The sequence below is a fragment of the Microcaecilia unicolor genome, chromosome 2 (genome assembly GCF_901765095.1).
Source record: "Microcaecilia unicolor chromosome 2, aMicUni1.1, whole genome shotgun sequence".
Classification (NCBI taxonomy): domain Eukaryota; kingdom Metazoa; phylum Chordata; class Amphibia; order Gymnophiona; family Siphonopidae; genus Microcaecilia; species Microcaecilia unicolor.
Window position 1 is genome coordinate 565702740 of NC_044032.1, and position 12937 is coordinate 565715676.

At 44.7% G+C, this 12937-nt stretch overlaps 1 protein-coding gene across 5 annotated transcripts in view; it reads right to left on the bottom strand.

Annotated features, from left to right (window-relative positions):
• Positions 1-12937, bottom strand: part of MTUS1 (microtubule associated scaffold protein 1) — a 361304-nt gene that overhangs the window by 283621 nt on the left and 64746 nt on the right. Inside the window, exon 1 of one of the 5 annotated variants that reach the window (XM_030191458.1) lies at positions 6226-6285. The exons of the other annotated variants lie outside the window; for them this stretch is intronic. The gene's annotated coding sequence lies outside the window, so the exon portion shown is untranslated. Of the gene's footprint in view, positions 1-6225; positions 6286-12937 lie in introns of those variants that run through there. 5 annotated transcript variants of the gene reach the window in all.

Below are 12937 nucleotides of genomic sequence, written 5' to 3' on the forward strand. Positions count from 1 at the left end.
ATGAAATGAGATTGAAGGGGGGCAGACTCATGAAAAATGTCAGGAAGTATTTTTTCACGGAGAGAGTAGTGGATGCTTGGAATGCCCTCCCGCGGGAGGTGGTGGAAATGAAAACGGTAACGGAATTCAAACATGCGTGGGATAAGCATAAAGGAATCCTGTGCCGAAGGAATGGATCCTCAGGAGCTTAGTCAGGATCGGGAGGCGGGGCTGGTGGTTGGGAGGCAGGGATAGTGCTGGACAGACTTGTACGGTCTGTGCCAGAGCCGGTAGTGGGCAGCGGGACTGGTGTTTGGGAGGCGGGGATAGTGCTGGACAGACTTTTACGGTCTGTACCAGAGCCGGTGGTTGGGAGGCAGGGCTGATGGTTGGGAGGTGAGGATAGTACTGGGCAGACTTATACGGTCTGTGCCAGAGCCGGTGGTTGGGAGGAGGGGATAGTGCTGGGCAGACTTATACGGTCTGTGCCCTGAAGAGCACAGGTACAAATCAAAGTAGGGTATACACAAAAAGCAGCAAATATGAGTTATCTTGTTGGGCAGACTGGATGAACCGTGCAGGTCTTTTTCTGCCGTCATCTACTATGTTACTATTTACCTTTAAAGTGGGCACCATCAGCCACAACACCCCTGCTACAACTGGCAAAAGCACAGGAGCCACCCCAGGTAGATTTTCTGAAGTAGCTGCAACCACCCTGCTAGGGAGATAGAGAATACTGAAGAGGCAGATGGAGCTAGCTGGCCATGAGGCACTATGGTTTTTCAGTGCTCTCTATCTCCCCCTGCTGGTTGATGGACACAACCCACTCGTAATGGATTCATCTGCTTGATGACAAGGAAGTGGTGTTCTTTAGCACCCAGGTGGGTCCCGAAGGAAGGCAATAGTGACTTTTCTTTTGTCTCAGTGCCTGGAGTATTTGAAGTTTAACTGGTGATGAGATACCACCAACATTCCAGATCATTACCGTAAAAGGCATTACATGACTGCAAATACCATTGCTTGCATAGTCATGATAACAGCTCTAAAAGGAGCCATGGGGACATCCCAGCAGGTATCCCCACCACTCTAACCAAGCCAACAGTGATTGCAGAACCACCCATCAATCATAACAGGAACCCCTACTTTTGCCAACTTTACCCTCCCCTCTCCCACCCTTTCCTAATGTGCACTTAAGGCGCTCGACTTCTGTGCCCCTTTCCACTTCAACATTCAAAAGCTTCTCATAACAGTCTCACCTTGTTTAATGACACTAAATCTTCAAAGAAATTTGGTTGTGCTTTGACGTAATGTTGGCATTAGTCTGGCAAGTACAAACAGTAGCTAAATAAATGTGCAGGCATGTGGATGCATGAAAAGTTATGGCCATGAAAGAGGTTTTTTTTTTTTCCTTTTATACACTAACATTCCTACTCAATAGATGTTAATGCCCAGTAAAAGAAAGCTATACCATGCTGTTGAAGGTAAAGTATTTCAGTGTTCATAAACTACCCCTGCAGAAAAAAATTATTCTTGAAATAAAATATTCTAATACTGTTATTGCCAGCCAATTCAAACATCTTACTCTGTAGCAGTGAGTAATAAGTGGAGCCCAATGGACTGATTACAATCATGTATGTCTCAAAAAGGATTCCCACTTAAGGCTTCTACTATAAGGAGCACTGATGCACAACCTGTGGTCTGAAATTAGGATGCCAGAAAAGGAGAAATATTTTCAACTTAATTTTTTCCCGTCTGAAAAACAAAGCGATCAAATGTGTTATCAGAAATAAGAAATTAATCAGTGGTTTTCAGATGGTTACAAGCATTGCAATTAAAACGTCATTTCAAAACATAACAGTTTTTGTAATTACCCTACAAAATAAACCATGGCCAATTTACATTTGTTACTGATGTCAATGGCAGCTTGAAGGTGTCCGGCCTCATAAAGTACTGTTCCTTAGCCCAGGGACCAATGCAGAAAGCTTGTGTTAATAAACTGCGTGTTGTCAGACAATATTACACACTAGTAAAAAATGCCCGTTTCTGCCTTTGATGAAACAGGCGCTAGCGGGCACGGGACTCCCTTCCCCTCCGCTTACGCTAGTCTCCCTGGTGGTCTAGAGGGACCTGTTCGGTTGGGGCAGGAAAGAAAGAGCCCCCTCTTTCCTGCCCGTAGCGGTGCTGCTAGCTGCCCTGCTGCATCGTGTGGGAGTCCGGCTCTCGGCGTTTCAAAATGGCCGCCGAGAGTTGAAGTCTCACGAGGCAGCTTGAACTCTCGGCGGCCATTTTGAAACTCCGAGAGCCGGACTCACACACGATGCAGCCGGGCAGCTAGCAGCAGCGCTCCGGGCAGGAAAGCGGGGGCTCTTTCGTTCCTGCCGAGCAAAGAGGTACCGCTAGACCACCAGGGATAGTGGCGTAAGGGGAGGGGAGGTGACAGGGGGGAGGGAAGGTGAGGAGGGGAAGAGGGGGCGATGGGGGGGTGGGGCGAAGGGCACGTCCTTGGCGGCTGCGGTTTGTTGGAAGGGGAGGAGTAGGGAAACACACTCCGCGTGTTTCCCTACTGCTCCCCGTGCGTTCATTTGCCTTGTTGTCTACGTGTTCCGCCCTTAACGTCATCACGTGTGACGAGAGGGCGGGGCATGAAGACATGGTGAGTGTTGTGGCTTCACCACCATGAACTTACGAACCAGTGTGTGAGTGCCTGCAGTGACGTCAGTGTCCTCAGAACGTTGAGGGTGCGTTTTATTATAGTAGATTACCACAGTATTATATAGCAATTGCTGCACTGACCAAATGTCTGTGTGTGAACAGTTGATTGTCCCTTAAGTGCATGAGCCAAACACACCAGCCTCTCTCCAGGTAGGCTTCTCCCCACCCCCAACCACCATACACACACACAAATATCTGATAGTCTAATGGACTTCCTGATCACCCACACCCAACCAGGACCCTTCTGATTGGAAACACTCCAAACCTCCCCCACCCCCCCACATACAAACCCACATAGGATCAGTCTGCTTTAAAAAAAAAAAAAAAAAAAAAAAAGGTGTCTACCCAATAAGACAAAAATGCCCTTTTTGACAGATTGTGCATGATGCAACTGAAAAAAGTATGGTTACTTGCTCTGAAGCCTTTATGAAAAACCAGAAGGTGCCAAAGATTATCCTTCCAACACAGAGGCACAATATGGGAAAAAGGAAGTTTGTACAACATACTGAACTTGGAAGCAGAGAACTAAAAATACCTTCAGGCTATATAGAATGGCATCCTAGTTAATGCAGATTATGAGGACAAGGAGAACTGTATGCAAGGTCCAAGTGGACTGTGGAAGTAATAACAGCAACATAACGTAAGGAACAGAACTTAACTGCTGTCTATAAAAACTGATAAGAGCAAGATGTAAAAGCTGATCCTTAACAGGGAAAGGCAGTTTAGTTCACCAGGGGAACATTGACATGCAACTTAACAGGACCAGCTCAGTGGTAACTGAGATTTTAAAAAAAAAAAAAATGCTCCCCTGAGACCAAAATAGGAAGACTATGAATTCTGGTACAGAAAAAATTTTTTCCTTTCATCTCTCCCCCCCCCCCCCCCCCCCCCCCCCCCCCAAACATACACACACACACTGCCGCGGTCCAGCAGAGGACAGATTCCCACCAGTTCCATGGTGACTGTCTCAACCGTGTCAGAATCGGGGAGAAAAAGAAACTGTCAACGCTGCCTCTACAGCGGCTGTTCCCTAGACCGAGCTCCAATGCAGCTATCTAAAGAGTGCCATTTCTTTAACTCTCCTAAAGAGACCATGCAAGAAAAGTGAAACGTCTACCCTGGCTGGAAGAGCTAAGGGTGCTGTTGAGGAAACAAAGAGCAAACATGCCCTGTAAGAAAGAAAACGTGGCGGGAAGAATGGAACAGCAGTTACCACTCCCTAACAAAAGGGGCAGTGTAGCACCTAAAGTCATAAGTACATAAGTATTGCCATACTGGGAAAGACCAAAGGTCCATCAAACCCAGCATCCTGTTTCCAACAGTGGCCAATCCAGGTCACAGATACCCAGCAAGATCCCAAAAATGTACAAAACATTTTATAATGCTTATCCCAGAAACAGTGAATTTTCCCCAAGTCCATTTAATAACTGTCTATGGACTTTTCCTTTAGGAAGCAGTCCAAACATTTTTTAAACTCCGCTAAGCGAACCGCCTTTACCCCATTCTCTGGCAACGAATTCCAGAGTTTAATTACTCACTGAATGAAGAAACTTTTTCTCCAATTCGTTTTAAAATTACTACACTGTAGCTTCATCGCATGCCCCCTACCTAGTATTTTTGGAAAGCGTGAACAGACGCTTCACATCTACCCGTTCAACTCCACTCATTATTTTATAGACCTCTATCATATCTCCCCTCAGCCGCCTTTTCTCCAAGCGGAAGAGCCCTAGCTGCTTTAGCCTTTCCTCATAGAGAAGTCGTCCCATCCCCTTTATCATTTTCATTGCCCTTCTCTGCATGCCAATAATGTAGTCTAATCTAATCTTGGATTTATAGTTTCTCTCCCAGAAAGTCCAGAGCAGTTTACAAAAACACACTGAACTACAGGTGAATAAACGAAGACAAATATAAAAATTCACCCTAACTCAAAAACTGTTGGAAGATATAAGTTTTAAGACTTCTACGAAAAGCACAAGTAGTGTGTTTCTTCATCATGTCTTGACAGCTGTATATGAAAAACATGCCAATATCTTTTTATAATTGGATGCTCTTAAAAGATGGAAAGATTAACAAAATCTTTTGACCTGGAAACTTAACTGAAGCAAATGCCACTAACCAAAAAACTTTCTGGAGCCAACCCATGTAAAGGTTTTAAGCATGAAGCAAGCTAATTTAAACAAGAGATTCATGTTTTGATGGGAAGACAGTCAACAGAAGTCAACAATGGAAAAACATGACCAAACCTTTTCTTTCCAAAACCAATGTTAACAGTTATATTCTGCATAAATTGTAATCTTTCCATGAGTATACCTGAAATCCCAGCATATAGTCACTTTAAATCATTGCAAAGCCTGTGTTCAACAGAAATTGCGCACCATTTACTAATATATGTAGAAGCGAACAGGTCAGAAAGCCTGATTACCACTGTAATCCAACACCATCAGAGACTGCTAAAGCCTGAGCCTGCACTAGTATCACCCACTGTACAAACCTAAAATCCTTATCCCTGAGAGTACGAATGTCATACTTGCTGGTTTCTGAAGCAATGTTGTTGCAGTGAATGGTAGTGGAGATGAAGGAGGGAAAGAACTCAGGACATCAAGTACTACCTTCAAGCTGACAACACTTAAAAAAGTGAGCATCCCTTGTTCAACCAAGAGCCAGCCCTTGAACTGAATCAGGAGCTTCTCCGACAATGGTCTGGATACTTCTCAACCCCAAATACCCCCTTCTGAGGAGAAAGGGGAGGACGAAAACCAGAGGAAAGAGACTCAGAACCATTTGAGTATTTCCTCCTTTTTTTTTTTTTTTAAATCACTTCAGTACAAATAAAAATAAATTTAAAAAACGCTCTGACCAACAAAAAAAAAATCTGGTGCAGATCAAAAAACGCAAAGCAGCCCAGAACCCGCACAATGTGCCATCTGAATTCCTGTGCCTGCACAATGCCTTTATAGGGCAAATTATGATTAGCTAGTTTGTCTCCATCTACTGACAGACTGAACTGGTCTGGTAAGGAGGAAATTTTAATGTGCCATGCATCATAGTTACCAACTGCCCATAAAAACAGATCTGTAACATTCATAAGTCTTCATGTCACTCAATTTTACATTGTTGGCTCCTAACATCAGGCAAAAATTACTAGGACTGTTTTAACACCCAACCAGGAGCTCCATTTAGCATCCTCTGTTCTGTTCCAAAAGAGCATTTCCCCACCCCTACACTCTGCTACATAGATTCCTTTTGCACTTGCTTCAGTATTTTCTCTTAGCCTGCATCCTTGCTATCATAATGGTATTCAATGCCCTTCTCCCTCATCTTCCCTCCTGACAGTCCTTAAAGACAGGACCAGCTCTAACAAATTTGTAGGTCCCATACCCTATCACCTCCATATGAAAGCCATCAGTGAAACCTCATCTGAAAGGATTAAAGCCAAATCTCACTCCTAAACCTCCTTAATATCCAAGGAGCCCCTCCTCCAACCCCCAATTCAACAATGCACAGGAAGTTTTTAAATGATTTGTCAGTACATACCTCTCACTCTGCCCGCCTGCTCCAACCCAGCTGTAGTCCTGGTTTCCCACAATCACATGAGAACCAGTCATTTGATTAAAAGTCAGATTTTGCACTTGTCATAGAATTATAGGAAACTAGACACTGTGCTTATACTTCTTTGGAAATTCTTACACTGGTGTTTGGAAATTCTTACACTAGGTGTTATAAAAGCTATCACATGCTGCAAATAATCTAGGGTGGTTCTAGAAATAGTATGGTAATAATGGTATGCTTATTTTGCTGGTTACACAACCAAACCAGCAGCTAAGCTATTTCTTGTAACTTACATAAAACTGGGTTATTGCAATTATGAAACAGGACAGCCTGAAGCAAAGTGCTTCCCAGTTGTCAGTTCCAAAATGTATACTTGTTAAGCAAAAATGTGTTTGAGGTGCCAGAACTTGATTTGATTTGTCCAGTATGCTTTGATATGTCATCTTCAGTCTTTTGCAAACATTTAATTGTGATGAGAGTGGAGATCACACATTTGGAGATCAAAGCTAATACATAGCATTTCAATTTATTGTTACTTGCTTGACCAGACTAAAAGTTCATCAAGACCAACATCCTACCTCAGTATCCAGTTTGAGTCACTTAAACACCCAGATAACAAGAAAGTCATTCCATATTGCAAACTTCCATAAATAAGGAAACAACCAAACCAATTTTGTTTTGGTTTTTTGGGTTTGTGTTTTTGTTTTTTTTATGAACCAGTCTTCCAGAAAAGTTAACCAACTTAAAACAAAAAAAAAATACATATACACAAGCTTTAACCACATTTCTGGCAGCAAACTCCATGACTTATGTATTAACTCAAATTTGTTTCAAATCTGCTTGTAGTTAGTTTCATGGAGCACCCTCTCTCACCCCAGTCCAGTTCTTCTGTACCCTCTCCTGAAGACACAACTAGCTGCCTTTGAAAATACATATATATCTCAACTTTTGCATTGCATTTTCATTGTGGCAATACGAAAACCCAACTAGTTATGTATGCCTCTGAGGAAGCAATGTCCTATTCTTTGTAGAACTGGAAAAGGATATACAACTGTTTCCTATTTAATTGTTCCACAAACCTTCAACTACCTCGTCAAATAAAAAAAAATCATAACTTGCTTATCTTTCCTTCTAATGGGTTATTCCATCCCTCGTACCATTTTGGTTGCCCTTCTCTAGATTTCCTTGTTCCACTGTGTCTGAGATGGGGCAACCAGAACTACAAACAGTACAACATGAAGTCATTTTACTTAACCCCTCACAAAATTTGCTTTAAGCTACTATTGCACACTGAGCCAAAACTTTTAATATATTGTTAAGATGACTCCCAAGGTCTAAAGGGAATGTGTTCAGAATGGGTTAATTTTACAGACATTATTGAATCTTGCTTATAGACCCCCCTGTCATTTTACATATGATCTTTTTGCTTAGAGTTAATTCCCAATATGGAGCATAGCACTTTATAGGCAGGACTATTATTCCCTAGGTGCCTCTTTCCACTTGTCCACAAAATCTATTCTGCCAGTTAAATACTTATCTCCTCAGTTTCACAAGATCCTTCTGCAATTCACCATTATCAGGAGAGTTTACTTTGAAACTATTACCTATAAATCAGGGGCATAGCCAGACCTCGCCAGGAGGGGGGCCAGAGCCCGAGGTGGGGGCACTGTCTAGCTGCCCCCCCTGAGCCGCCACCACATTGGACCCCCCCTGAACCCCCCTCCCGCCACCACCAACCCTCCCCCGCCGTCGCTACCCACCCCTGCATCAGATACCTTGCTTGCTGGCGGGAGTCCCCGAACCCCACCAACCGAAGAGAGTCTTCTTCAGCGCCGGAGTAGCGCCTTTGTTCAACGAAGTTCCTGGTGCGATCAGCTGTTTCTGACGCCTTACGTTCTGCACCGTTCATGTAGCCCCATGCAGGACGTAAGGTGTCAGAAACAGCTGATCACACCAGGAACTTCGTTGAACGAAGGCACTACTCTGGCGCTGAAGACTCTTCAGCTAGCGGGATTCGGGGACCCCTGCCAGCAAACAAGGTATCTGATGCGGTGGCAGGGCAGGCGGCAACGGTGGGGGAGGGTTGGTGGCAGGAGGGGGGTTCAAGGGGATCGTTGGCAGGGGACCAAGGCCAAATCTACGGGGGTCCAGGCCCCCTCAGGACCCACGTAGCTACGCCACTGCTGTAAATTAATCACCTTTCACTACTCCTTTCCATATTATTCTTAAGTTACACACTAGCCTCAATATAGAACTCTGGGACACTTTGCTCCTTTAAGAAACCTGACCTTAGCCCTAACCAGTTGCCAATAAGGATATTCCTATTCCATGTGGAATTTAAAAGAATGTTAAGGTGCACAAGAAGAGTTAAAACCAGGATGTGATGAGCGTCTCTAGGTAAATGAGACCTCATCTGGGTAGAGAATGTCAACACACCTAAAAAAGGATATAGCGGAATTAGAAAAGGTACAGAGAAGGCAGAGCAGGGCAATGAAAATGATAAAGGCAATAAGATTACTTCACCAATAAAGAAAGGCTACAGCAGCTAGGACTCTTCAGCTTGGAGAAGGCAGCTAAGGGGAAAAAGAATAGAGGTCTATAAAATACTGAGTGGAGTGGAATAGGTAGACGCGACTCACTTGTTTACTCTTTCAATAGTACTAGGACTAGGGGGCATGCAATACAGTTACTAAGTAGTAAATTTAAAGCAAACTGGAGAAAATTTGTTCTCTCAATATATAACTCTGGAATTTGTTGCTAGAGAATGGTAAAAAGCTAGCTTTACAGGGTTAAAAAAAAAAAAAAAAAAAAAAAAAAAGATTTCCTTTAAAACAAACTCCATTAGCCATTATTGATAGGAAAATCCACTGCTTATTTCTAGGATAAGCAGGATAAAATCTGTTTTACTCTTCTAGGATCTTGGAAACTACACACCGTGCTCTTTCAACAAAATTCTAATCTTTGAAAAGGAAAAATTATGTTCTTACCTGAAAATTTTCTTTCCTTTAATCATACCAGACCAGTCCAGACTAATGGGTTGTGTCCATCTACCAGCGGAAGGAGACAGAGAAAATAGTTCCAAGTAAGCTGCCCCTTAAGGGTATCGTGCAGCCTGGAAGGTTCAGTATTTCGTATAGCCAAGCAATGGTGCCCTGAAGTCTAGAAGAAAACACAGTTAACACCAAACAGGCAAACTCTTGGAGCCAATATGCAGAACCTCGCTGTTCCTGCTTGGCCAAAGGCAACTGCAACCTCCCCTAACAGTGAAGAAAGCGAGAGGGAATGGTCCATACTGAGTTTGCTCAAGCACATAGAGATCTACCCCTGAATCCGGGGAAAGAACTCCGTGATGCAAAGTAACAGGAGTAATACAGAGCTGGCACAAAACAAGTGGTAGGAGATTGAATAGAGAAGATGAAGTAGGCAGTGCTGTAGGACATCCCAGTGTATTGAAGCATCGTGGAACAGCCAGGGATACCTAAAGGAAACAACACTCTGACAGACTTTAGCCAGGGATGGCATCTGGACTGGTCTGGTATGATTAAAGGAAAGAAAATTATCAGGTAAGAACATAATTTTTCCTTCCTCGTCATCTAGACCAGACCAGTCCAGACAAAGCAGTTTCCACAAAGAGAATGGGAGAAAAGAAGAATGCAGAAGGTTGAAAACTAGTAAAGCTATACACACAGCAAAAGCTGATCAGCAGAAAAAGGATTCGAATATCCGAACCACCAGGCTACCAAAATGGACAAGCGTTAGACACTAGAAAAGGAACTAAAGCTGTAGGACATAAAACAAACGTCCTGAGCAAAAGAAAAATTATGTACCCCTGTCCCAAGAGTATCAAAAGAAGCAGCAAAGATACTCATGCCAAAGGACCCCTCCCCCCCCCCCCCCCCCCCCCCCCCCCCCCCCCCCCCCCCCCCCCCCCCCCCCCCACCTTGGCAGGAAGGCAACAGTCGTATCTGAGCAACAAAGAGAAGAACTGTCTCTCCTAGATCGGGATTCACTTCTCTGAACCCTGGCAGGACTAACTCCCAAACCTGCCGGTCTGCCTAGAGTCCAAGATTGTCGGATGAAGCGACCCTAACAAGTACTAGGAGTACGCAACCCCAAACAGTGCGCCACACTTCATAGAAGAAAAGGAAGCAAGGCCCAGGAACCACCCAGACCCGTGCCTAGGGAGAGAAACTCATCAGAACAAGAATAGACTCCAGAGTTGAGAGAACCAACTAACTAGAACGCTATGTCTCTTCAGGAGAACCATGAAGAAAAGGGAAACCGCATACCAGGGTACAACTGTAGAAAGAGAGTACACCTAAACTAGCTCACTCTGGACTTAGGGATGAAAGAACAGAGCAAATAGCACAAAAGGAGACAAGAGTCGAGAGCCACACTGTGGAGAAAAGACCCCCAAAGGTGCCAAGTAGACACAAAAGGAGCAGAGACGAATTCAAACTCCAGCAATGGAGAAGCTTCTCGCCAGCCACCAGGAGGCTACAGCAAGAAAAGGTGCCACAGGAATGATAGCTAACAGGAGACAAGACAGCCTTGTCTAACAATCTAAACTGAGGTATGCCACAGCTGCCGAGAAGTTACTGTATCCAACCCACAGAAAAGAGCTGGGGTTGACCGACAAGGTGAAACAGTGTCCAACAGGCAAAGATGAAAATTCGCTCCACAGTCAGAGACTGAACTGTGCTCAAGGGACAGAAATGAAGCTGCGCTCATCAGACAGAGTAGGATCCGTGCTCAACAAGAACAAACGGATTTGCACTCGAAGCACACAAACTGAGCCACGCACCACAGGCAGATAGAGTTGAACACCTCTGGCAAAGATAGAAATGCGCTGAACAAGCAGAGAAAAAGCTGAGAGTAAGAGGACGAGCAGTGCCCCACTGAAAAAGCTAGATGTTAGAGGTACCTGCAGAACTAAAGCTGCGGTAGTGATGGAACTGTGTATAAAATGCCGGCAAGGAGCACCTGCAGTCACAGAGCTGTGCTCCACATACCACCCTGGAACTTCGCCCAATTTGCAGAGACGAACTGTGCTAAACACACAGAGTCGTGCTCTACACACAGACACAGGACTGTGCCCCACATTGAGACCTGCAGAGAAAGAACTATACAACGTGCGGCGAAGGCAGCTAAAGGCAACCTGGGGCTGTGCAACCGTGCCCAACGTGCGGTGAAGGCGCTAAAGGCAACCTGGGACTGTGGAAACGTGCCCAACATGCAGCGATGGAGCCGCGCTCAACAGAGAAGAAGGTGCTGCCAGGATGCCAACAGGAAAGGAGTACAACTGTCTTTCTTCTATGTTTGTGCAGCGCTGCGTACGCCTTGTAGCACTATAGAAATGCTAAATAGTAGTAGTAATAGTAATAGAAATGCAGACCTGGTGTTGCACTCCCCTTGCCCAGAGGGACTAAAACAACAAGAAGAGAAAGCCCCATGCCCCAAGAGACACTCTTGGCCCCCAAATGGTCTTTGGGCCACAATGACCGCCCTCCTAGGCAACCGATATGGAGCAGCAGTCAACGTAGAGAAAGAACTCCAGCCAAGAGGGAGGTAAGCATCACAGATCTGGAATCCTCGAACCACAGGGCGCAAAATGCAGCCGTAAGGCAGTGAGGAAGAAACAACACTCGCCAGGCCAGGAACAAAAAGGAAGCTGGCCACTAAACACCAAACTGAGAAAAAAAACCAGCTAAGGGAGAGTAAAACTCCAGACCTAGAACAGAACCACTTCCCTGAAGAAAAGTAGAGAAAAGCGGAGAGCTAAGAGGTGATAATCCAGATGCACAGCAATAGATCTGCTCAGCAGGAAAGAACTGCTCCCCTTACAGAAAAAGGAAGGAATGACAAATGTGCCAGGAGAGAGGCGCCTGAAAGTAGAAAAGGCAAAATCCGCCTGTGCCAGGCTAAAAAACTCCCGGCCGAAAGCAAGGGAAGTAAGGAAGAGCTGTGGCAAACTAGTCCTAAAAAGGCACATTCCCATAAAGAGACACTGAACTGAGTCCAAGCAAAAGACTGGGAAGAATGGCGCTCCCGAGGGTACTCAGAAGAGGGATTTGAGCTAGCAGTTGCACACCAAGGGCAACTCGGACCCCCGCCAGAAGGAAAGTGCCCTGCAGACAAACCAGAAAAGACTGGAGAGATCCATGGGAACGAGAGAACCAGAACATCCCTAAGAAAGGGAGGAAAAACTACTGCCAAAACATGAATCAAATAGCAGGGGCTTTTCAAGCAAAATGCCTGAAGCAGCAGAGACCGGAATGTCTGTAGTTTCGTTATCTAGACATGAGCCATGCCCCACTAAAGAAAAAAAAAAAGGCAAAGCAACTAGTACCAGTTTGGAAGAGTCCAAGATCAGAATCAGACGATGGCCGGCGAAATTCAAAGAAAATTCGCAAGCGGCCCCCTAGAATACACTGTCAAAAGCAGGAAAATCAATCAGGTAACAGGCAAGAGAAAGAAGGAAAAACTAAGTTTCTTTTTTTTTTTTTTTTGTAAACCACCTTCTTCACTAGTGAGAGGAATAAATAAAGGCTTATCTCAGAGACAGAAATTTAGATATACCTACCACCACAGAAGAGAAGACCCCCACAGGGGAGACAAGTTACTCCATACAACAAACAACCATCACTTTGCTAGAAAGACAGCCAGGGGAGGTAGGGGAGGGAACCAGGGTCACTGG